The sequence below is a fragment of the Manacus candei genome, unplaced genomic scaffold (genome assembly GCF_025592945.1).
Source record: "Manacus candei isolate 608988 ecotype Guabito, Panama unplaced genomic scaffold, ASM2559294v1 h1tg000015l, whole genome shotgun sequence".
NCBI classification, from domain to species: Eukaryota; Metazoa; Chordata; class Aves; order Passeriformes; family Pipridae; genus Manacus; species Manacus candei.
Genome location: NW_026138063.1, coordinates 16,807,653 through 16,833,038, shown reverse-complemented (window position 1 = coordinate 16,833,038; position 25,386 = coordinate 16,807,653). Strand labels below are relative to the sequence as shown.

General features: G+C 39.4%; 1 protein-coding gene across 4 annotated transcripts in view; it reads right to left on the bottom strand.

Annotated features, from left to right (window-relative positions):
• The window catches only part of IRS1 (insulin receptor substrate 1), a 281,844-nt gene that overhangs the window by 116,630 nt on the left and 139,828 nt on the right, over nt 1–25,386 (bottom strand). Inside the window, exon 1 of one of the 4 annotated variants that reach the window (XR_007903537.1) lies at nt 11,113–11,294. The exons of the other annotated variants lie outside the window; for them this stretch is intronic. The gene's annotated coding sequence lies outside the window, so the exon portion shown is untranslated. Of the gene's footprint in view, nt 1–11,112; nt 11,295–25,386 lie in introns of those variants that run through there. 4 annotated transcript variants of the gene reach the window in all.

Here is a 25,386-nt window from a genome sequence, read left to right as displayed (position 1 = left end):
TCTGATGTTACAATATTCCTTAACTCCCCCTGTGAGAGAAGACTCCACAAACTGTATGGGGAAGTGAATCTGTAATAAGTAGGCAGGGAAAGTTTTAGTGATTTTTTTGTTGGTGTGTTTGCTTGGTTTTGGTTTTTTTATGGTGGTGTTAGTTTGTGATTAATGCATATCAAATCTGAGGACTTATTACTTCTGAGTAGCCCTGACGCCGTACCCTAATTCTCATTAAGAATACCACATATTCAAACAGCAACAGTTTGTCCACACTGAGTCATTTCTCAAAAGCAGCATGAGGAGCTTCTAGCAGATGACATGTTAGATCATTGAACACAAAGGAAAAAACATCTTCTCTTCTTTAAATATTTTCCTCAGCTGCCCCTGTCACTCTTGTGGAGTTATACAAGTGGCTCAGGTCTAATCCATGGAGTCTCAGACCAATGATCCCCTTCTCCAACACATCCAAAACGCCTCAGAGGTGAGTGAGGTTTTCAGTTCCTGCCTACCTACATATTTAACTTGTTTTTCTGCGTGAGGGCCTTTCTGTTGCAAACCCCATGGAAGCTTCATATGAATTAGAGTGGGAAAAATGGGAATGCTGTCCTTGGTTTTTCTTTTAATGGTCTTCACAAGTAGCTTGGACTCAGAGTCCTGTTGGTACTACACAAAACTCTAAAATAGAGTGTAAGTCTGAAATCAGTCATGTAATTCCACTGTAAGAGAGAGACCTTCCCTTCTCGTAAAGTGCAAATCCAAGAGCCATTATATAGTACCAGCAATTACATTTACTATTTATTACATACTGTGATACATCACATAAGCATAATAAGATGTTATATATTAGTATAACATACTATTGTTAAACAGTAAATATTTTTTACATTGCCAGAAAAGAACATGATATGCAGCACAGTATTGTGTTAGTTACTGTGATATGAGAATTGCCATCCTGAATTAGTTTGAAGGTCCATCAAGCATGGTATTGACTGACACCAGTATCAGATGTTTAAGGAGGGAGTCCCTATGGGGGCAATTATAGACTAATTTACCCATCAGGGAAATTCCTTTCTAAACTCCATCAATTATCCCCCTGAGGCATAGGGATTTATATCTTATGTTTTTAATCCTTTCTAACTTGACTCTAGGTTATCTTATTACACTTATAAATGCCTTTTTCGAAGCCTACTAAGCTCATTTCGCTTAGTATAACAATTATAAATTATACATAAGTTTCCAAATATGTGCAGATAAACACAAAAAAATACATGTTAACTGGGAAATTACTGATAGGAATTGCATAAAAATCCATCATATGTATCATTGAGAATTCAGCAAGGTTGATCACTGAGAAAGCTATCATGAACATTCAGCTTAATGTCTTCCAGCAAACTTCTGTGAATCAGATAAAAACTGCATCTAGAATAGCAAACCTTAGTGTCAAAAGTCAAAAAAAGGCAGGGTTTGCTATGTTCTTAACGTATCAGTAAGCCTATTTATGTGAGTGTTTCCTATGTTACAGTATCCAGTACGTCATCCAGCTTCTCAGCACAGATTCACAGATGGAAATCTGTTTTGTCAGACCTGTATTTCAGCAATTTCATGGAGAATAACACACGAGACTGCTGTGGAATTCAGCAAGAGACCCCACATTCACATGGAAAGCAGAGAAAATGTCTTTGGCAATCCCCCTTGGTGGCCCCTGGACAGGAAGGCTATACACAGCTAAAGTTTCCTGCTTGCTGCAAGAGCTGCTGGAAACGGACTGAGGTAAGGAAGCTCGGGAATCAGATCATTTTAACAAGCACTCTCCTAACCAGCCTTAAGAGCTGAACAAGAAGGTTTATAAAACATGAGGCAGAGGTCCTGCCTGCTCTGTACGTGTAACAGGACATAGGTCACATCATAGGATTCAGCAAGGAAAACTGCATGAGCAACAGGACTTTCCACCTGAACAAACTGAGTTCTGGAAAACTTATATTCAGATCTGGAGAAAAACCTGAAACAGACATAACTAATCCATCATACACATTAAAGAAAATATTAATTCTTTTTTTATTATTTTTTTAGTAGCTTTGAAACAGCACATCAGCTTTCTAAGGACAGAAAAGGGAGTTTGGAGTCACATTAAACCATTAGCAAATTTTCTCCAGGTATTCAAGGCTACCAGGGCAGTGGAAGGGCTTCCTGGCAACAATTTAAATACACTTCAAGGAATAAAGCTCAGCTGCCTTCTGACTGCTGCAACTGCCAAGTTTCAAGTGTCTCCTCCTACTTTCCTACTCTTACCCTGGGAATTTGATGGATGCACAGATACCATTCCTAGGAGCCATTTACATCTACTAAAGTGCCAGCTCTGTACAGGGCTGTTCTCTGCTCTCTTGAGCACAAACAAAGAGCCTCTTCCACCTCCAAACCTCACCTCCTGACAGGCAGGCAGGTACAGCAGAGACACAGATTGTGAAAGAGAAGCACTTATCTCTATGTTTTTTTACCTTTAATAAATTACTCCTAGTCTCTAGGAAGAGAGATTAGGTAGACTCCATTCTTGTCCACAGTTCTCAGAAGCCAAAAGTTAACATAAAACCTCCCATAAAATGCCTGCCTTTCTAACACAGCAAAAATAAAAACCCCTGTGTGAATAATTGATGTCATGGCTCACCGGATGAAGAATCAGAAGTATTTCACATCAATCCCAAAACTTAATTTATCATAAACGGCATGCAAGATGAAAACATTTCTTTCAGCTCAAGAGGCCCCTGCCCCTTTCCCTACATATAAATTTGTTTGATTTGGGATTTGGGGTTCTTTGTTGCATTGGGAGGAGGGAGGAATGGAAGTTACAGCAGTTCGGGATTTTTAATAAAGGCTGAAGAACTAAAATCACCAAACTATTTGCCACTGGTTGGAAGGATCACAGTTGTCACAGGAAATCCAAGTTCACGTTCCCATGCTCGAGCAAACACAGAAGCAATCTGAGCCCAGGTATCCTATATCATATTCCTGTACTGCATCCAGGAGTCTACAAATCATAAGGATGGAAGGACACATTAGCAGCACCTCACACCATCCAGGCTGGCTCTCTAATCAGCACTCCAGTCCTGACATGCTCTTCCTTCAACTGACACCACTTCCTGGATTAGAACAGTCTAAGGATAATTTCACGTGAAACAACTCTGATTTTTCTACTGAACACATTATTAAGCCCAAAAAAAAAAAATCATCCCATATGAAACTAGAGCTGTAATTCTATAAAACCTGGTGGGCACAACTTCAAAACAACATTAGTGGAATACCATAGGGAGGATTTTTCTATGGATAAGAGTTTTTAGGACCATACCAACTGTGATAGTGAGACTGAGCAGGGGAGCATACAAGAAACTTCCTCACACAAGACACTCTCCCTCTGTATTAGGTACAAAAATCTCATTTGCACCTGCTCCACTGTGCCTGGAGAGCTACTCACTAAAAAGAAAAAAAATTATTATGCCACTGCTACTGCACCACCACCCCCAAAGAGAAGTGCACTCCTAGGACCTGGGGGATGCACAACAGATACCAACAGAAGCAAGATTATGGCTACTTGAAATGCCACAGGCAACTCCATATACAGATGATGCTTTGTTGTTTACCAACAGAATGCTATTCAGGTCAAAAAGCATTTCAGATGCAGCACGCTGCCATTTCTGACTACATTCTACCTATTTAAACAGCTTCTGCCAGTCACAGAGAAATGAAAAGGTGTCTGCTGGCACTGCAGTACTTATTCTCTCTGAAGCAGCAAGGATATTATTTAGGAATGTCATTATTGGCAACATTTCAAAGCCATTCAGTGCCAGATTTTTAAAAACCCCATGTATAAACATCTCCCTTCCATGGCCAGCGTCAGATAGAGGGGGAGCAGTGCAGCCAGATCCAGTCTCTTGAACAAGAGGTCACCAGGAGGCACTAAACCTGCTTTTGAAAAAATTAGGATAAGCCTAAATATTATTCCTTTCCTTAGTTATTGTTGCTAGCAAATAGCTTATATTTTGTTGCTGTAAGACTCAAGATAAAACACCTTTCCCTATGGGATATCTTCTAAATCCTAGTTGCTCATCCACTAGAAATATCCTTATCTCTCAAATACCTGACAGAATGCTGCATTTCCCAGCAGAAAAATCCTTTTTTCCCTGAGTCCTAACAGGTTTCCTAGCAGGAACACCACACTCCCTCTCAATGCTTTGGTGGGTTTTCCAGTTCATTGTCCGCTCTGGTAGGTGACCCACGTTCACCACAACTCTGCACTTCACCGCCTCTGAAGGTCTCTAGAGAGATGCTGTGCACTGAATTAAGGCTCCCAAGGCAGCAATCTAGTCACAATGAACAGTGAAGGGAAATCCTGCTCTACTGACAGACTGAGTAACTCGAAGGCAATTGAAGCATTTTCATCCATTCCTTACAGAAAAACCCTAACATACTGAGGCCCTTAAATTAACCCACGAGGTACGAAGATCTGGTCATACAATATATGTCTGCTAGTATCCTAGACAGTAGCCTTTCAAAGAAGATCAAAAGGCCTACCTGGCAAACTATTACATTCCAAACAAAAATAGTCTGCATTAACTTTTTGGTAGGAAAGGGCAAACTTGTAACCCAAGTAGAAAGGGCAGTCAGGACATCTTCCAGAATTCTAATGAAGCACAGATAGAAACTGTCCACCATGGAATGGGGAAAAAGTATCACATGCAGTCACAACAGTTTCAGCTCCCTTGCCCCCAGAGCCAGACCTGGATTGTCCATGCTGGGCAGGCACATGGGGAGCTGCTCATGCCAAAGGCACATAAGTGAGTCTATCATGACACACGGTCCCAGAGCTGCTGCTGCCTGTTCCCAACACACAAAACAAAGGAGCTGGGGAGCACACTGCACATAAAGACATTTACTTGCACTCATCTGTCAGCAGCACTGTAGCTAAACCCAAAGAGAGGACTTGCAAGAAGGACATGCAAAACCTAAGATGACATCTTCCCACTCAAATAGAGTTTAATTTCTTGGGTAACCAACAGAAATCAATGAAGGGTCTGACTGAGGAACTGCAGACACCACACATAACTAAAAACTAACATAGCTGTTAGCAGAGACACTTATAGTTAGAGACAAATCCCACCCAACCCCAGCCAAATCCCACCCATTTCACCAGAATCAAGCAAAATGATTGAACTGGGATTCACCCCTCATTCCCCAGAGGGAATACTATTGGGAATTGCATAGGAGATAGCTTTCAGTTGCTGCAGCACTGCCACCAGAATGGGGAAGAAAACATGGGTATGAGAAAAGATTCCAGTGAAAGTTCCAAAACTCTACTTCCAGGCATTAAATCTGAGTGCCAAAATAGCTGGTTTGTTGGCATTCAGATCTAATCCAATACCTCCCCTTCCAGGAATAACATCGAATTTTAGTCGCTAGGCAGTGTTACTGCAGTGTTTATGTCTAATAGTTTTTCATCCACAGGAACACCAAGAATTTGGGTTCACTGGACTGTATATTTCAGAGGTAATTTCACACTCCCTCCTACCTGTAGTCCAGTAATACTCAGATTTTTATTGCAGGTGTATTAAAATGACTTGATCAATGTGTGATCATCAATGTTTTAATTTTAATAGTATGACTTGCATGGTATCTAAGTCCTATCTTGGAGCTCTCTTGGCTGTTATAAAGAGAATTTTCATCTCATTGGCTTTTGAAATGCAAAATACTTTTTAGTTAGTTTTCTTCCATAAAACTGTTTCAATGCACTTAAAATTTTCATTATATTTTTGAAGAGTCCCTCTACTTAAATTTAATTTGCATAGAAGATTCTTTAACTTGCCCTTCAGTTATAAGTGTGTATTCCACAGACTTTCCTTATTCATGTTTTAAATTCCCTCAAAAGTAAGTTAAAAGTTTACCAAAATTTAATTTCAATCTGTAAATAAGATCCTCTTGTTTAAATTACTTTCTCGGAGCAACAAAAAAAAAAAAAAAAAAAAAAAAAAAAGAGGGACATGGGATTTTGATTGTAAATCACACTAGGAATGATTTTAAGAAGTCTGAAATACCATATTTAATTGTCCCACTTCATCTCACTGTAAGTTACGTCACCCCTCTTGAACTTTTACCAAACTGAGCAGTAAAGCAAAAGTCTCAACCACAGCAGTAGAATTCACTGAAGTGATTTAATCAAAAAGCCAAGAGTAAACTATGAAGAACATGTAATGAGCACTGAAGAACAAATACTTTGGACTGATAGTTTCAGAGAAAAGATACATGGCCTGTGATACACAGTGAGCATCACATGGTCCAATGCTGACTGTTGATTTCTTTCTGGTAACAAATAAGAGGGGCAGGAACCATTACAAAAGCAAATAGATTGCTCTTCTGCTGTGTGTGCACTGGAAAGGCTGCAGACTGATGTTACATTTCAGCAACAATGTTAAACAGAATGGTGTTTAAGCCATTAAAGAGATGTTTAAAAACTGCATTTTTTTATGGTAAATTATTGTGCTTAGAAGCAAAGAATAGAACCAGGGTACAGCCACACCAGCCTGGTATCAGAGAAAAATATCAGGAGAGAAATACCTGGAACAAAACTGCACAAAGGAAAACAACAGAAAATTTCCTTTTAATTTTCTGATTCTGGAAGAGTGGAGTCATCACAAAGAAAACCCTTCATTTCCAGCGCAGCACAGTGTTGCAAGCAGAGTTCCCTCACCAACTGTTGCCACAAATCTACCATTTTCAACCTAAGGCACAAATCAATGAAACTTTCATTGATTCCATTCCCATTAGCACATGCAGAGAATCCAAACAGGTGAGAGGGTGAGAACAGATGGATGTCAGGAGGGACACTTGCTTCCTCACATATCTAGCTTAATTAAATGGACGTATAAAGATGTTAAATATAATCTGCCCATCTTTATGAACATCACTGGAAACTTCCTTTACAGCCTAATAAATTCATTCTTCTTTCCAGACAACTGAAAACTCATTCTTACATGCTAGTCATGTTAAGGAGGAGTTTTATTCTTACTTTCCACAAATAACAGCTGGGCAGAGACCGGCATTAGCAGCAACACAAAAGTTCTATATGCCAATACTTTCCTTCCTCATCAAAAAAACTACTGGGAACATTATGAAGAAAGGAACTAACACTCAAAGTTACAAAATCCTACTTCAGCTTCAAGCCCTAACACAAGCACATGGCGAAGTAAACTGACTGTCTTCATTAGCCAAAAAATTTGAGCAAAACACTGCATTGCTCTTACCAATAATTAAATATACTCTTAACCACTTCAGTTAAAGCCCAAAAACTTGCAAATTCAAGACTTGACAACAGTGAATTCTCAATTTCCTGGAAGCAGGGGAAAAAAAAAATAAATCACAACTACAGAACAGTTGGACGACCTAATTACTGCTGCACAAGCACTGATTTTGGACAAGGCTTCCAGCTACTGCAAGCCAAATAGCACTGAAAGGTGAAAAGCTAAAGCCCACTGGCCCAAATATGCCAGGTCATTCCAAATAAAATAAGCCCAGTTGTTTTCCCTTTGGTTCAGTGGAAGATCAGTTGACAAATTAAATTTTTCTTGCAGAGCAACAGCAAAGTGTGACTGATTTTGTGATGGCAGAATATGAAAAATGTTCTTTAGGTAAGGGGTGGAAGGGAATATTTAGCAACCAGCCACAACATGCACAGTGTAGCACTAGAGTTTCCTGTCTCTGTCAAATTAAGGAGAAGTCTCAAAAACTGATGGGAAAAAGGATCCTTGGAGAGAATTATTATTCAGGAAAAGATTAACAGGAATCTAATAATACACCCAAACAAAATTATACATTTCAAATATCACAACTTTGTCAGAAAAAGATCAAAATTACAGCTTAGGCACAAACAAAAAAGATTCTAGAATAATCTTATATTTCCCACTTTTGGATCCTTAGCATCCTTAGCACAGTAAGTAACAAAATGTATCACAACAACAGACTACCTCACAGGCAATTTAATTAAGGAAATCTTAAAAAAAAATTAAACAAGACATTTTCTAACACCCTTTGTGAAGGTATGATAACTTTGGATTGTCCATTTTTCTCCTCTCTTCCTTCCTGTGAGAAGTCCCTGCTCAGTGGTAGGCAGGTCTGTTACAGTGTAAGTCCCCACTGGTTTCACAGCTGATGTGCCAATAGAAATATTAACACAAAGAAGCAGAATTTCACTTCACCCTCCCATTTTACACAGATTTCAGTGTTAGTAATAAAGACAAAAAAATTAGTAAAGACACTCTCTCCAGGTGAGATTGATACAACACACTTTAGTGTGATGAACTTAACCAGGGTGGGTTTTTTCAGCTTTCTCTTTATTAATGCACAGTCCAAGGGCTGAGCAACTCCACACAGCTGCTGTCTGAGGAAAGCTCCAAATGCCTCCTTATCTCTGAATGAAAGTGCCTTCTTCCCATTGTCAGTTTATAGAACATTTTATTGCAAGTTGCCTTTCTTTTTTTTTTAACGGGGACATTATTTAGAACCCAGTTCCCCCACCAGGAAAGCCTCCCCTTTCCCCACAGGATCAGCAGGCAATCTGTGAGGTGACAGAAGTGAGATGCAGTCACTCAAAGGATACTCAGAGAACGAGGCACCTCTTGAATTCCACTGACGTGCAGCTCTGCAGCTTCAAAAGAGCTGTGAGAGGTACATCTGCTGTCTGCTGGCCTTCTGCACAGGGCAAGTGTCATCCCAGCTCACAGACATACGCTTGGGAAGACACAGACTACTGAGATGATACACTCAGTTTCCTTTCAACTGTATCTCAGTCTGTGAAATTCCCACATTTTACAGAAAGTAGACACAGACTTTTCATACTGAAACAAATATTCAGTACAGATAATCTTCTCAATTCTATCCCCAAGTCTCACAGTGTATTTCTTTTTCAGTTTATTTTTAACTGCTTGAATTTTTCCAGCAGTATGACTGCATGGAAATGAAGATTTATTTTTATTATTTCTTTTGCTTTTAAATTAAGTCAGACCCTCAGGGCTAGAAAATTCCTGGTCACCAGACCCCAGCATACCATAGTCCCCAAGACTAGAAAGCAAGTAAAAAGACTGCTATCTTTCTTTTTAAATCTTACTATTTAAAATCCCATATCCTTATTCCACTAGGCAATGGACAGTGCTGCAGCAATGAGTCAAAATAATAATTTCCTTTTTTTTAATAGAGAGCTTTACCAGTCATGCATATTCACAGAAAGAAATGGACAATCCAAGGCAGTAATTTCTCACTGAGGTTGTACATTAGCTGGTCTGCACATGTGCATTGATTCACTTGTTTTAAATTGATCTGAGTCATTCTTATGTCAAAGTGGTAAAAACCAAGACTAACCACATCTGAAGTCATGGGACCAAGTAGTCCCTTGGTAAATCTCAAATTGATGCCTGTTACCTACCATGTGAACAGGGCCCCTGCCTAAGGCAGGAAGCTTTGGGAAGTGTAGCAATGGAAATAATTGCTAATGGACAGCCTAGATGATGGGTGCCCCTTGAAGCTGCACTGCAGCAGCCAGTGCAGGCAGTACAAGCAGCCTCCAGACTCTTTATCTAAAACCCAGAAGCATCTGGAAAAAGCCACATTTCAGCAGTGCAGCAGAAAGGCACCATCATTCCTGCAGTTTATCTGCAGGAATCTCCCGGGAGTGCTTCTTCCTGCATAAACTGTAATTACAGGGGCCTAATCAGTAAATTCCATGTTATGTTTCATCTCTTAAACGTCTACATTGCTTTCAATCCTTCTCTCTCATAACAGATCTGAGTGAATATGAAGAAACAAAATAACTGAAGAATTAACCAAGGGCACCCTTCGAAATGGAGTGGGTTTGTTTCCAGGGCCACACAGAGAAGTAGAGGGACATAATACTGTAAATGAACTACCCCTTCAGTCAACCAATACATCTGCAGCAACTGTTTTGGCACCATGTCTTTGAGTCAACAAAGGATTTATTAAACAATATTTGTATATACAACTTCTTTTTTTAATGACCTACATAGAGGATACTATGATATAGTGGTTGCATGCAGACAGGCAAAAAGCCTCAATTATAGATGTTCTCATTATATTTAAAAAAAAAAAAAAAATCTTATTCTCTGTCTGCCAGTCTAGTGTAGCAGCCAATTTGGAAAAGCACCTTGTGTGAATACCACAGCAGTCTGAGCACTCTTGGCCTCTTCCATCATTTAGCAAGGCATAAAGTCCACAACTGCACAACCAGCCCGTCCACCAGAGCACATTATGCAATAAGACCTGTTTGCATATATTCTGCATTATATTGAATCCTCATGGAACAGTCATCTCTACCATGTTTATATGCTGCAGTTTGGAAGACAATTCCTTCCAGCACTCAAAGCAGAAAGGGAAGCTAATATTTATTTTACTCCCTGATAGTTATTCACCTTTCAAAAAGAGACCTCCTTTGACACAGTTCAATTAAATACACAGCAGAAGGAGAGGGGGCTGGTGAAAATTTTAAGATTTTCTTTTAAAATTTAATTTTTATACATTTACCTAAAGTATTTCAGTGTCGCAAATTAAATTCAATATGCAATTAAAATAGAAATTAGTCTTAGAGATATCATATATAGAGAGAGAGGGACAAACTCTTGAGAATTTATTTTTCAGCAAGTTTTTGGGAAAATCTGGCCATATTGACAGTGATATTGTTACTTTTCCATCTTTCTCATAGGGTTGCACATTAGTCAGAATTTTGAACCCATCTGTGGAATGACCTGTACTGCCTGAATAGATTTGAATCTACATCTTTCAGGTGAATGCTCCAACATCTCCTATGAAGCTGTCCTATGAATGTTTAAATAGTCATTTCACACTGCTAGTACTAGGAAGAAACCTTCCCTAATCAGGCTTCAAGTGTCTGTGGCCCCTTAGCTGATGTCCCGTGCCCTTTCCCAAGCCCAAAGGGAACAAAATGGAAGATAAATCTTGACCACAGTCTCACAGCCACCTAAGGACACATCCTGCCAACCTGAACTGCACCTGGAAAACAGCATATCAAACCCAGCTCATTGTTGGAAATCCGCATATTTAAGTGCTTACCTCACGTTGTGCCACTCACTACACATTCGAGTTGATGTGCACTCAAGCTGACTTTTGTACTTCTGATATTGTAGAAACACATACCTTCAGGTTTCATAATGCTCAGTATTAGAATACTAATTCAGATGATATTTAAGATATTCAGTGTTGCAATATGAAAGATAAGTCAGTTACTCCTTGCTCTTCACCCAATATACAACATTTTTGGCTCAAGCCCATACACCCAGCCAAGCTTTGGGAAGCACACACAGTCAAGTGTGTTATGGAGCCACGGCAGGGCAGCTTCATGTTTGCAGGTGGAATTCTGTGCTCAGACACCTCAACAGCTTTGAGGGGCACAGTCAGGATTAAACCATGAAAATACAAAAAAAAAAAAAAAAGAAACTGGCCTGTGGACATTTTGATCACAGTAATTTTGATCAGAAGCACAGAACTGATACTTGGTTATTGATTACTGGATACTTTTCACATTGATTACAGTCAGATTCAAAATGGTAGGCATGCAGAAAAACAGACTGGAGCCAGACTAATGAGAACCTGTCACAAACAGGAACACAAAAGTACTGAATAAAAAGTTGTGGAGAGTAGTTCTGGACATAATTCTCCTGATGCTGATACTCCCAATCATATTCTACATTATATGTGTAAATATATTTATTTTGCCAATACAGTGGCCACAATAACACACACAATTGGTTTTGACAGCAGCAATAGGTTTCTTGGCTTTCTCCCATGATTTACAACCAGAATAACAGTCTCACTCACTTTCAGACAAGAGAAAAAAAAATAAATCAGTTTGCTCAAGCTTATTTGAGCTGTGCTTAGCCACAAACTCTCCTTTCTCCCATTACATCATTCCAGCTACAACCAGACAGAACTTCAGATGCTTTCACTCAGCAATTATGTCTTTCAATTTTTTGTATTGTCATTTAAAACATTAACCATAATTTCCCTCCTGAACAGAAAAGTTAAAAGAGTCTGGCTACCATGTATCAAGAGACTAAATAATGCCTAGACAAATTAAGTTGCATTTATTTTCCATCTAATTTCATTGCTTTCCAGTGCTGTCATTGGCCAATAGGATGTACTTGAACAGGAAGAAAAAACCCAGCACAAGCTTCTGAATGTATAGAATGCACTTGAACACAGTTGATAACTACAATTAATATGAAAATACATCATAGTTGAGGAGCCCAAAAATGTATGATCTGCCTTCATACACGGTTTCTTCCATTTAAAGAAATGTAAGTCATGAGGGCCCAAAATGTCCCTGACAGTCCAGAGTGTGGTGGCTTCCACAAGCAGCACTTGTAGGTAGAACCTATTTTACCACAGTACCTTCATTAGAAGTTGCTGAGTGCCCCATGTCAAATCAGAAATGTAGTCTCCTGCCAATGACACACGCAAAAAAACCCAAAAAAAAAAACCCAAAAAAAAACCCCAAAACCAAACCAAAACAGAACAACAACAACAACAACAACAAAAAAGAAATCCCAACCAAACAGAAGTAAAGAGGCACATTAGTCCCTATTCAGTTCCTGCTCAGTACTGTGACTAGGATATGATTAGACTATGTCTACACTGTGGACAGCAGGTTGGCACAGGGATGCCAGAGCTAGTGGTAAATAAAAGAGTAGAGTACCAGAAAGGGTCCAGTTGAAGTGACTCTGCAATCAGATATTCAGTGCAAGAGTGGCCTGACTACTTCAGCAAATTTGCATGGACCAAGGATGGCATTGCTCCCCAGACACTGCAGTCTGCAATGCAAGAGTCCTAACTGCATGTTTTGATTTCCCTACTCAGCAAAATCCAACAAACCAAATGTTAGGTGTTATTAGACAGGAACAGATTACAGGAGAAAAACATCAATATTCTACAGTGCAACCACATCTCAAATATCCATGTCATATTTTACCCACATGCACACACTCAAAAAATGTATGATAGCAGTGGAAAGGGTTCACAAAGTACAAGAATTGAGGGCTGACAAATGAAGCTAAGGAGAGTTACATTGTAAACAAACACAACAACAACAGGGACATGTCACTAGTTCATCTAGTTCAACTGTGGTACAGATAAATCCCTGACAAAGGATGCTGCAGATACCAAAGTTTATGCAAGTTTAAGAGGAGGCTGCACAAGTTAATGAAACAGAAACTCTCAAAGGTAATTAAATGGCAGAAGCCATCTCATCTTGACAGTCTCCAAGCTGCAAGAAAAAGCTAGCAAGAGAGTTTGGACAAAGTATTCCCATGTACCTTCCCTGTTCAGAAACTCTTTAGGCATCCACTTCTGGCCATTGCTGCAGACAGTAAGTAGGCAAGGTGAACAATTAGTTTGAAGCTGCATAACTACTCCTATGTTTATGTCCTTACAATGGTATCATTGGAGTGCAGGCTACCACAGCACTGGTTTACTGTGCATGATCAAGGAGGGCTGCAGAAGTACATCAGTCTGGGCTTTAGCACAGAGTTCATGCCCACAGTAAATTAATGAGTGGCCAGGAAGCCAGGAAATTAGCCAGTGCTAAACTCGGTCCTGCTGTGACTGGACAGTTTTTGGCACTTCAGCAAAAATGTGGTGGATTCCAGCCATACATTCAATGAGTTTATGAAACAGGGACCAGTAGGAAGCACTTCAGGTGTCCAGCTCTGATACAGTGGAAGCACAGCCTCAACATAATATTTATGAAGCATATGTGAGAACATGTAAAAAGCACAGAGAAAACAAAAGTAAAAGACATGAGAGGTAGGGAGGGCTTTTTGCTTGTGCTTGTTTAGTGGTTTTTTTTTAATCAGATCCTGTCTTCAAAGTAAGGATTTAAGACACTTTCCACGCATAATTTCTGGCAAGTGTGCTTAAAACATCTTGTTGACATTTCACAGCTATACCTCAGCAAATACTTCAGGCTGTTGGTGATTATTTATTGTTAGATATACATCAACTACAGAATATTTAATTTCAGTAAAATATTATTCTGGGTAAGGAGGCCTAAACAGAGTCTACACTACAAAACACTTCATGTAATCCAATATGGCAAGCAGAGAAGAATTAACAATTTCCCTGTAACTGGCTACTGCAAGCTGTTCTACTCTGATCTTTTAAGTCATAATGACCATGGCCATATATAAACTGCATACTCCCCCACATCAACTCCTACCTGTGAACATATTTATTAATATTTAAATTAGTCAAAAGTGTAACATTCTCGATCATTGTATGGAGCTTGATCCTGCACTCTAACACAAAACCTTTTGTAAAAGAACATAGACCTGCGCCAGTTACCAACATTGCCAACCAGGACTATGACCAAAAAAAATAGAAATCACATGTCTTAGGACCTCTCAAAATCATAAGATTGATTTTTCTTTTCAACCCTACTGCTGCTTAATCATCTCCATAAGACTTCAGGCTGCTTTCTCAGGAAGCATCCTTTCTATGTGTATATGATACTTCAAGCTCTTTCTTATGCTGCTTATTTTCAAAGCAGAAGTGAACAAGGTGACAATAACTGGGACCGTCTGATGAGGAATTTGTACTATAACACAGTCAAAACACTGACTATAAAGTAATGTACCTATTGCTTAAGCATTATTCATGCTGGAGGCCCACTCTGGCTTTCTCCAGTGCAATGGAAATTCTGTCATTGGCTTCAGTGGAAGTAGACACGTATCTCTTTGGCAAGATCCACTGATCAGACGTCAGAAAGCTTTCACTTTGTTTGGGTTTTATGTTACATTTCAGTGTCAACTCCTGACAACCCGGTCTAGGTCAAAGCTAAAATAGTTTTGCTGGTGCAAGACTGCAGGTCAACATATCCCATTTCTACAGTGTACACCAGAATTATCCACTCCAGTTAGGCCCATTAATTACTACAATAACTGATCCTAGAATAATTTAATAATTCAGTTTATTATAGGATAATTACAATAGTAAAGCTAGCATAAAAAGAAACAGAGGACGAGCACTGGAACAGGTTGTGGAATGTCCCTCACTGGAGATATTCCAGAACCACCTGAACACAATCCTGTGCAATGTGCTCTAGGATGGCCCTGCTTGAGCAGGGAGGTTGTACCAGATGACCACTGTGGTCCCTTCTAACCTCACCCATTCCATGATTCTGTGATAACTCCAATTCTGGCTCTATAAAAACTGTAAATCCCAGCCTGAGATGGCAGCATCTCCTCACACCAGCTATGGCCAGTTCTAGTCACAAAGCAGACAGTGGCTTCCTGTAGCTGGCAAAGTCACAATAACAGCAGAAAGCATCCCTCTGGCACCATGTTTTCTGGTTGAAAAGTTCCCCAGCTCTGTGGTCATAAGCAGCAAAGATGCTGCTGATGTTATTGCTCTGTCCCTGCTTCCACCTTGACCCTCGTGGTGCTGCCCTGGGAGATTCTGCAGAAGTAAACCAGGCTGAGGGATGCCAAAGGCACCTATCCCCATGTTCCCATTGTTTCACCTGCCCCCCAAGCCAGCAGCTCTTTCCTAGTTTGACAGGGCCAGACAAAACTGACCCTCAGGCAAAATTCCATTCTCAGGGCAACACACCCTATGCAACCTTGAGCTGGCCTGGAGTCAGCCCTTTCTTAGATGTGTGTTAACTATTGGGTGCCAAAGGTTAAAATGTGTTGCCCAAAGGCTCAGGCATTTAGAGCTAAAATGGCAGTATTTGAATCTTGGCGACAAGTAGTAACTTCTAGGGTCCAGAACATGGCAAACCATGCCACCAAATAGCAGCCCACACAAATAAAACCTATACCAAAAACTGGTGGCCTGGTAGAGGTTTTCACAAACATAACCTTAAGGAATATATTGCAGTCCTTACTGTCATCATTACACTTGTTTCTATCATGACTCCTCATAAAGACATTCCTGAAAATGTGAATTTCAGAATAATCTCCTGAACTCTTTGGAAAAAAATGCTCTGCTATTCTGAAGACAACCAACAAAATTACTGCACATTAAGTGCTTTACTAGTTCATGGCTAAAAATCTTCTTCCTTGCCTTCTCAAGATCCTCACACAAAATAAAATGGTGACTATCAGGCATGGTCTTAGAAAACAAAAGTAACTTTAGTAACCAAAGCATTACCATTTCTATATTAGCCTAAGCATTACCATTTCTATTAGCCTTTACTGTTATTCCAGTATCTTTTAATAGAAATATTTTGTTAATTGACTAGAGACCCATCAGCAGCTACAGCAAGATGCATTCAGCTGGTTCTTTGCAATTCCTTACCTAGAAAAAAGAGAACTGTGATTGGGGAGCAGGGAGTTCTCTAAAAGAGGAGAACTTTTCTATGTATGAAATTACTGGTGTTTATGCTGTGAATCATACTCTTTGTTTTCCTACAAAAAAATATTTTCTCTTTCTTGCACTAAATCATGCACACACTATGTGACCTGGCCTTCTTTTCAGGGAGCTGACTGCATTTGCATAAACAATAACAGCCTAATGTTTGTCAAGTCATTAATTCCTCATGAAAGCATACAGCTGTATAAAGAGCCTTTTTTCCTTAGAAAAATTCAAGTGTAAGTTATTAAAAAAGAAAGCAGTTGCATAACTGTAGATCTTGGAGAGTAAAGATCATCAGGGCTAGAACATAAAGCAATCAAAACACAGGAAATTTATGGAAAGATATATTTATTGATTTGATATTAGTTTCTTTCTGCACAAAAGTTATATTTACATATGAATATGACTTTGGATCAGAAATAACACTTTACTCATTGTATTTTTTAAGTGGCATTATAAAATAGTAAACCAGTAGGAAATTCTCAAAAATATGCTTGTCTACAGCTTTTATAACTGAGTCAGTCGTGGGAAAAAAATCTACCTCTGCATTTTTTCCTCTATATCTTGTCAGTTGTCCATTCATTATTATATCTTTTATATTCCAAAACCAATATCATGCTAGAAGTGTATAAAAGTCTTCAAAAATAATAAATACAAAGCCTTATAACTGCATACAGGTGAAAGCGATAACTTTTCCACAAACTTCACTCAAAACTTTGGATTTCTCCCTCTGCAATTTTACACCACAGAATTTTACTTGTCTGTTAATTTTCATGGGGGAAGTTGTTAGTAAAGGATTGAAAAAAGACTGAAAGCATATTATTCTTCTACTATCAATTCTCATTTTACTGTTGAAGTTCCTTCTTCCTTGAGTGCCTGGGATGCACTCACACATACATGATTCAAACACTAACCTATAAGATATAATTATAGCAAGGCAGTTGTAGTATCCATAATACATCCTGCCAACAAACAAGTATTGACCCAGCATTTCCACGGGAAACAGAGGCAGTTTGGAATAAAACTTTGGATCCTGCCAGGAGGAGACTGAGGTTATAACTCCATCAATGCTTTCAACATAACAAAAGGCAGGTGGGGTTAAAGAAACACAGAGGAAAGGCCAAGAAAGCCAATTATATCCTGTCAGCACCCCAGAAAGATTCAGTGAAATGTCCATAGAGAAATGGGAAGTGGTCCTCTCTTTGTTAAACAGAAAGGCTTCAAGCAAGTGCTAGAGGCTTGTATCAACTCCCCACACTAGCTGCAGCTTTTCCCCTTTCTCTCATTCAATAATATATGTAGTCCAGATGTGTATCACCCTGCTGATACTGAATAGCATCCCTGAATATGGCAACACAAACAATTCAGTGAAATGTATCTGGAGATGAATATACAACCTCAGTGGTTACTACATTGCTCTCCAAGCATTTAACTGGCTATATAAATATTCTGGGACAAGGGCTGAAAACTTTTACTTTGATTTAGCCAGCTTACTCTACAAAGGCTTGAGTTGAATAGGGCTGTCCATGGAGTGACACTTCCCAGTCAGGACAGCAGCAGCCAATCCAATGCAATTAATACCTTGCAACCAAATAAATACGTAATTCAAAATTCCTTAGTCTTCAAACAGTTGGGAAAGTTGTAAGATAAGTGGAAAACATGGCCTTTCTTCCCTTATTTTATAAAAAGTACTAAAGCCTCCTCTACCAGCAAGAGCCATTGCCATAAATCTAAATGAAGAAAGCCTGTTCACTGAGCAGAGATAAAACAAGTTACTGTATATCACAGCAGAGGAAAGATCTAAAGATCAAAGGGTAAATACCATTTCCTGCAATGTGTTTTTCCAGGATACAGCTTACTCAGTTTCTGTTGCTCTACAGTGGAGAAGAAAAAGCTATGAAAGACTGGGAGCAGTGCACATTTAGGCTCTGGTAGATAAAAATCCAGGCACCAAAACAAGAGCCACGCCTGTGTAGGAGAAACAATGTCTGTAGTCATACAAAACACCCCCTTAATTGCTATATCTTCCCCCCTCCCTATTTAATTTGATATATTCTTCTTCCTTATTAGCTCTTTCAGGCTCACTTGAAGTTGAACTAATGAGAAGTGTGGCTAGGGATTCTAACTCCAAACTGTATGCCTTGTTTTGCTACAAAGAGCAGTGCTCACTTGATGGCTCCTGATGGCCTGTGGACCAAGGCCATTTCACCACTCTGTTCATAGCACAGCATGTAGCTCTCTCCTTAAATATAAGAAACATAGCAACATTATACAACATTATATGATGATGAAGATGTACAGAGAGATAAACACATCACAAAAAAACCCAAAAAAGTAAGAGGAATTTTGTAAGAGTTTTCTGAAAGGCTTTAAATTCCAGTTCTCAAAGTTAAAGCCTTTCTCATCACTGCATTATATCTTTTACATGTATTGATTATTCTCCTGTATTGCAATGCTGCAAAATTTTCCCAAGAGGTTCTTACAGAGCATTAAGGACTGAAGTTACTACAGATTCTCACAAAAATGCTGTGGTAGGGAGAGCAACAGAAATTGTCTGGAGTCCACACAGAGAACCACTCAACAACACCTCCCATGCAGTTGTTCCAAGGGACAAAGATGCTTCCCTATTGCAAAGAGAGAAGATGGGTTAGGAGTAGATGTGCTGCCACTGTGGGAGAATTAAATACCAGCATGCTGGCTTTCAGGTCACACACACAGCCAGGTGGTAACAGCCTGAGGCCAAGCAGCAAGATCCTCTTTACACTGTGCCCACATCACCAGTGTTGTGGGAGAGCCCCTGAGTGCCCATGCCATGAGGAGTGCTGGGGAGCCAGGAGGCAAAATTCGTTTTTGAAACCATTCACTCTGTCAGGACTACATAAACTGCTCTGTTTGCCAGATGAGTCCAGCTCAGCAGTGAGAAAGAGTATCTCAGCTCAAAGAAAGGAGATAGAACAAATTAATCACAGAAATTGGTATTACAAGCCCACTCAGATAAGGGAGGTCTGCAGGTCTAAAAAACATACAAAGTCCCACAAAAGCCAGTCATAACCTCTCTCAAAAGCAACGTGATTAAAAGTCTTTCATTCTGCTTTTCTATTTTTTCCTCCCTAGGAGAGAGGAAGTGAATCTGCCCTGGCCTCTGAATATTGAACAGTCAGAAAGGGCCACAACTTCTGCTGGGCTGAGGCACACTCTGCAGTGCTGGTCACAATTCAGGAGTCACTATGTAGCCACATTTACCACTTGGCAGATGAAGATATCGCTCTAAGCACAGGGAAAACAGCCATTGCCATGTGGTATAAATGTGGGTGAAATCTAACTTTTTCAAATTGTGACTACCACAGCCAGCCCAGAGCAGAGAGGGCTTCTTTCTTTGTTTTTACCCCAAATTATGCTTTGTCTATATTAGCCTTCCTCTATATTCAAGCCACCAATACCTTGTATCAGTATATTTAAATATAATCCACCATGCAGGAACCTCCATTCCTCCTTAGTTTTAGAGCAGCTTTCAGCCCATCAATTTTCATGCAAAGGTTTTGTTTCAAAGCATCAGAAATAAACCAGAAAAAAAAAACAAGGAAAACCAAGGTGGTGAAACTGAAGCTATATTTAAATGACATCAAGTAAATGAAAATCAGTAAAACACAGTGACATTGTACATTGACACTAAGGTGTCTTAAAATCTCACAACTACAACCAATTTGGGCACTGTTTTTCTGTCTGAAGCCACAGTTTTTCCCTGGTTTTATTTTTAGTGTATCTTCTGAGCATTAAACAATTCAACCAAGCACTTAACTCTAAGCATGTGAGTAGTCTCACTGAAATAAAAGTTAAATGCTTTCTGAATGTGAATTATCCTTAGTTCTCCAAAAGACATTCACATTGTATTTAAATGTAGAGAACTTTTAAACCTGCAAAAATCTAAAAGTAAACAATTTACTATCAAAGTTTATAGCGAGCACTTCAACTAGGCAGTAATGTTGACACTCATTGGCTTAGTTTTTTATTTTATGGAGAAAATGCACAGAAAAACTCACTCCATTTACCAATCCTTAGGGAGAGTTTCATTACTGGTCTTATATAACAGCAATTGAAGATAGAAACAAAATATTATTTAACAAGGTTTTATATGACAACATAAAGAGTGACTGCTAGCTGAGTGTTGATCCAGACATGTTTCTGCCAAGGTCACTTCCTTGCCAAAATACACATCCAATAACCATACATAAATTTTATTTTTAATAAATAACCACTAAACGGTTGTATAAACAGAGTAAACTGTGGGTAACTGTAGTTTATAATGAATATCTGTTGTAGCAACATTAGCCAACACCTCGCACAGACTGACTGCAGGTCAGTGTCACCATCACCAGCTTGTTGGTTGGTGGCAAACCAAATGATGTTGGAACACACCAGTGGTTTCCCTTGGTGAGAAATCCACCTCCTTGCTACATCAGCTTTCACACTCTTGAAGTGTCCCTCATATTTGTCCTTTTCAGACATTTAGGTTTGGAAAGCTTACAGTTTGTAAAGAACAGTCACTGTCCCGGAAAGTCAGAGTGGCAAGACTGTTCCCTATACTCTGCCCAAAATATAAACATGCTTATGTGGGGGACGTGTGGTCTGAAGTCTGAAATAGAAGTCTGGGATTGAAAAAAAAAAAAAAGTCAGCTACCAACTCCTTGTGTGACCTTGGCCAAGTGTTTTAACACCCTTATCCTTCAGTTCCCTAACTGTGTAACTAAGAGGGATGGAGAGGGCTTTGTGAAGGTTATTGATTGATCACTGTTTGCAAAGCCTGCCGAGATGCCACAGGGGAAAAAGCATTAAACTGTACGTGTTTAAAGAATCAATGTATGTTATTACATTATTATTGAAATAATGGTAAATATATTGTACAAAAAAACTGAGGAGAAAGGAAGAGGAAAAACAGTTGCAGATCAACCCACAAAAGAGGAGTTATATTTGGTACCTGATGCCTGATCTTGTAGCAGCAGTTACAGAGAGTACAAGGAGAACCTTTTCTGAGAAGGGGTCTGATGCCAAGGGCACTCAGCACCACCCAGAATTAGGCACCTTCACTCTTCTCAAGGATTTATTTGGGAGCCACCCATTTAAAGTCTTCACAGTGGTGACCATTCATGCAATTTTCTCCAAAAAGCTGCCTTGTAATTTTCTTGTTACAAGATCATTTTTATTTCTATGCTTTCTCCAACCACATGTATATTTAGCTAACTTCTGATTTCCCACCCATGCAAATGCAAGGGGCATTTTACACTTTTCTTAAGTACTGACGCATTTACAACTGCAATTTTTCTAAAATGTCATTCAGGCAAGATTGATTATTTGCTGCATAGTGAGGAGAGGAAAGAGAAAGAAAGGAGCTGTCAAGCATTTTTGCTTTTCTCTTTAGGGTGGAAAAATAAGCTTATCTTTGGAAAGACAGACCCTTTTATTAACAGTATGAGGAGTTACAGTTATGCTGATACTAATAGAAGAAATAGTTAAGAATGGTAGGAAAAAAAAACTTGCGTGTTCAGAGACTTCAAATGCATTTGTACTACGTGGGCCTTGTCCTGGTAAGACTCCATTAATTTCCTGGGGCTTGCAGATGCATGTGGTCCCCTTTGCATGATGCATTTAGCCCACTGCCTCTCCCTCCCAAAAATAACCAGGCCATGTTTTCCCTATTTTATTCCAGTTCTCAGTCTTCCACTTACATGTTAAAATAGTCATTCTTATCTCCCTGTGGCCACTGAACTTCTCCACTACAAATTCTATCAGCATTTTGTTATTGGTGTACTGTAGAATTATTACACAATCAAGATTTGCAACAAGCTGCATAGAATATAAAACTGGGTTTTCTCAAATATTTCTCTCCCAAAAACTACAAACAAATAAAGCCACCTCAATTCCCCATGACTAAAAATTCTGCAATAACTGGTTAGATAGATTAACAGGATTCCTTTCCTTTTTACTGCTCTAATCCCTGTAAAATAATGGCCAACAACCAGGTTCTAGTACCTTTACTGACAGAAAATCTCAGTGAAATCTGAGAATCTTCCAACTGATTTGACAACTTGCAAAGGCTGTTAAATTAACCAAGTCTGTGAATTCTTATCCAAAATCCCAACAAATGGCTCAACACCTTTGCCACTGCTGTTAGAAAACACACGCATTTACTTATTAAGCTTAGGCATTTAAACAGATTATTGCCTATTCTAACAATAATAATGAAAAGACGTGTCTCCAATTCAGGAAAAAAAATCTATATAGCATATATATATATGCTATGTAGAGATTAGTCAAGATGTGGAGATTTGAAGTATAATAGTCCCACTAAATCTGTAATATCACCTTTAAATGAATTGAGTGTTCTTCCCACTCATCCTCTCCACCTGTCTCATACAGAAAGAGCCAAAATGTACTGCACTTAGTTTTGTTAAATGAAGTAATGGCCACTGGGGACTGAACAGTAACTATTACATGTATTTTGCACATGATCCTACAGTTGATATGTGGCCTAACATGTTTTAAACTAGAGCTATATAAACAAAGTAGAGCAGCCAACTCCCAATATTTGACCTTCATTTAATAAAATGTATCCAAAGATAGATTTGCCAAAGTTTTACAAAGACTTTGCAATTCATTTTGCTTTTTTTTCGTGGGACACTGCAGTACTATACTCAATGGCTGTCATGCTTTGCTAAGTTTAAAATATTTTGTCTGCTTCTCAAGCACATTGGCTCATTTCAACTCTAAATAAACCCTTGAAAGATTTCAGGAAGCCTTTCAGTATTACAGTACACACGGCCAATTTGGAGCAACTGGTTTTGCATTGTGGGTTTGATTCAGACTATGGGCTTCGGGCAAAGCCAGGGAGGTGGAGATTTATATTTTTATATCTATCTATCTATTTAAATATATAATTTTTAAGATAGAGGGATTCTTTCCCACAGGCAATATTTGAAAGCCACCCAACAATCCCCAGAAAAATGGCAGGTAAGATAGAGGAAAAAAAAGCTGGAGACCAAACCATGGTGCTACGTGAGAAATGCACATTCACAGCAAGGCCTGTGCAACTGCAAGGAATGCTCAGCATCCCTTTCCTAGGGGCTAAAGGCACTTTGCACTTTCCAGCTCTTGACTGCAGCCCTGTGTGACATCCAAGCAGAACATTTAGCTGCCTATTTATGGCCTCTGAATCCTTCGAACTCAGGCTTAGGGGTTAAGCAGGATGTGTTCCCCTGGATTCCTGCAGAGAGGGACAGTACAGCACAATGTCCTACAGTACAATGTTCTAATCTCGTGTTTAGTGTAATTTTACAGGAGATACTACTACCTTGTGAAGCAATGGCACAGTTCTGGCACAGCTTTGAAAACATCTCTTTTCCACACCAGTTCTCACAGCCATGCTCCTCCATCCCCTGGGGTTGCAGCAGCTCTGCCCATCACTCACAGCTGCTTTCCAAGCCCATAATTAGAACACAAGGTCTCAAGGCACTGCAGCATGATCACTTCAAACATTACAACCTGTGTGGGTTTTAAACACTGCCACTGGTCCCAGAGATGACTGTTAAAAGTACTAATGACTGGGATAAGGCTCTGGAAGAAATAAGGAAGCACATTCACATCTTCTCTTTAGAGTGTTATTGTTCACTGCATATTGTTCAGTCAAAACAACTTCGAAGGCTCAAGTTGTAATAAGCATCATACAGAGGAAAAGGAGAAGATATGAGAGCTTAACTCCAAGCTACTGTGAGGTGAATTCATACCAAACTAAACACAACAGAACAAGTTTTAAGTCTCTGTGAAAGGCCAGAGTTTATCACACGTTGTGGTTTGGCCCAGTTGGCTGACATTTTAACTCTCCGTTTGAGCCCAAAACTTGGCAGACAACACAAGTTTCTTTTTCTCCTCAGTGAGGTATCCTGTTTTCTTCCTGAGCATTCAAACAATTTGGCCTAAAGATCACTTTTGCTCCATAGACATGAATTGATTTGACAAGACAAATAACAAAAAAAAAAAAAGTTTCAAATTAAAAGCATGATATGAAAATAGTGCTAAAGCTGACTCACCAATAACGTTCTCCTCATAAGACAGTTATTTCCTGGAGGCAGCACAGGAATGGGCTAGGCATGGAGAGCTGGAAACCAGCACTGCTGCGCCACTGCCCAGAAAGGGGAACTGGACCCTGGGTTGGGCTTAAATAGGGCTCCTGGGCCCAGGGCAGGTGTGGAGAAGCCCCAGGTGAAGCTTTTCAGGGAAATCAAGCCCCTCAGGCCTTACCCTTTGTAACCTGTTACTGGAACTTCAGAAAGCAGGTGTGAAACATTGGGCTGAGCCCCACCTTCCACTCCCACATCTGGCATCAATTCCCTCAGAGTTTCCCAAGACTCCCAGTTTTAAAAAAACTTTTTGCCTCTTTTCTCAAACACCTTTGCAATTATGCCTGATTTTGTAGGCATTGCTTAAGCCTGCCACTAACACATGAATGTGATGCTGTACACAGAATCAGGTAAAAGAAGTGGGGAGATGGAAAATACCTCTTTGGTTATACAGTGCATCCCAAATCAATGGAGACTTGTTCCCAAAACTTTTCTGTCCTTTTAAACCATTCAAGCCATGAGACTTTCACCAGCTCCCTTCTCAAAGTAATGTTTCCTGATAGCCTATTTTTTTGCTTGATTTCATGAAGGATGCATTTATTCCTAATAATGTAGCCTTCAGCCATCCTGAAAGTCCTCTCTCTTCTCAACGTTTGGACCTTTGCAGTATGCTAGACAGTTCACATACTGACTTTAGTCATTGTTTCCTCATTCAGATATTTCTTTTGGAAAATAAATTTGGCAGAGACCAGAAGACAGCTCTATTACCATCAAGCCTCCAGTGACTGCAACTGGAAAAAGAAAAGCTCCTTAGTTAAGTACTTCAATATGCAAATAACACATTTTGGAGTTAACAGCAGTCCCT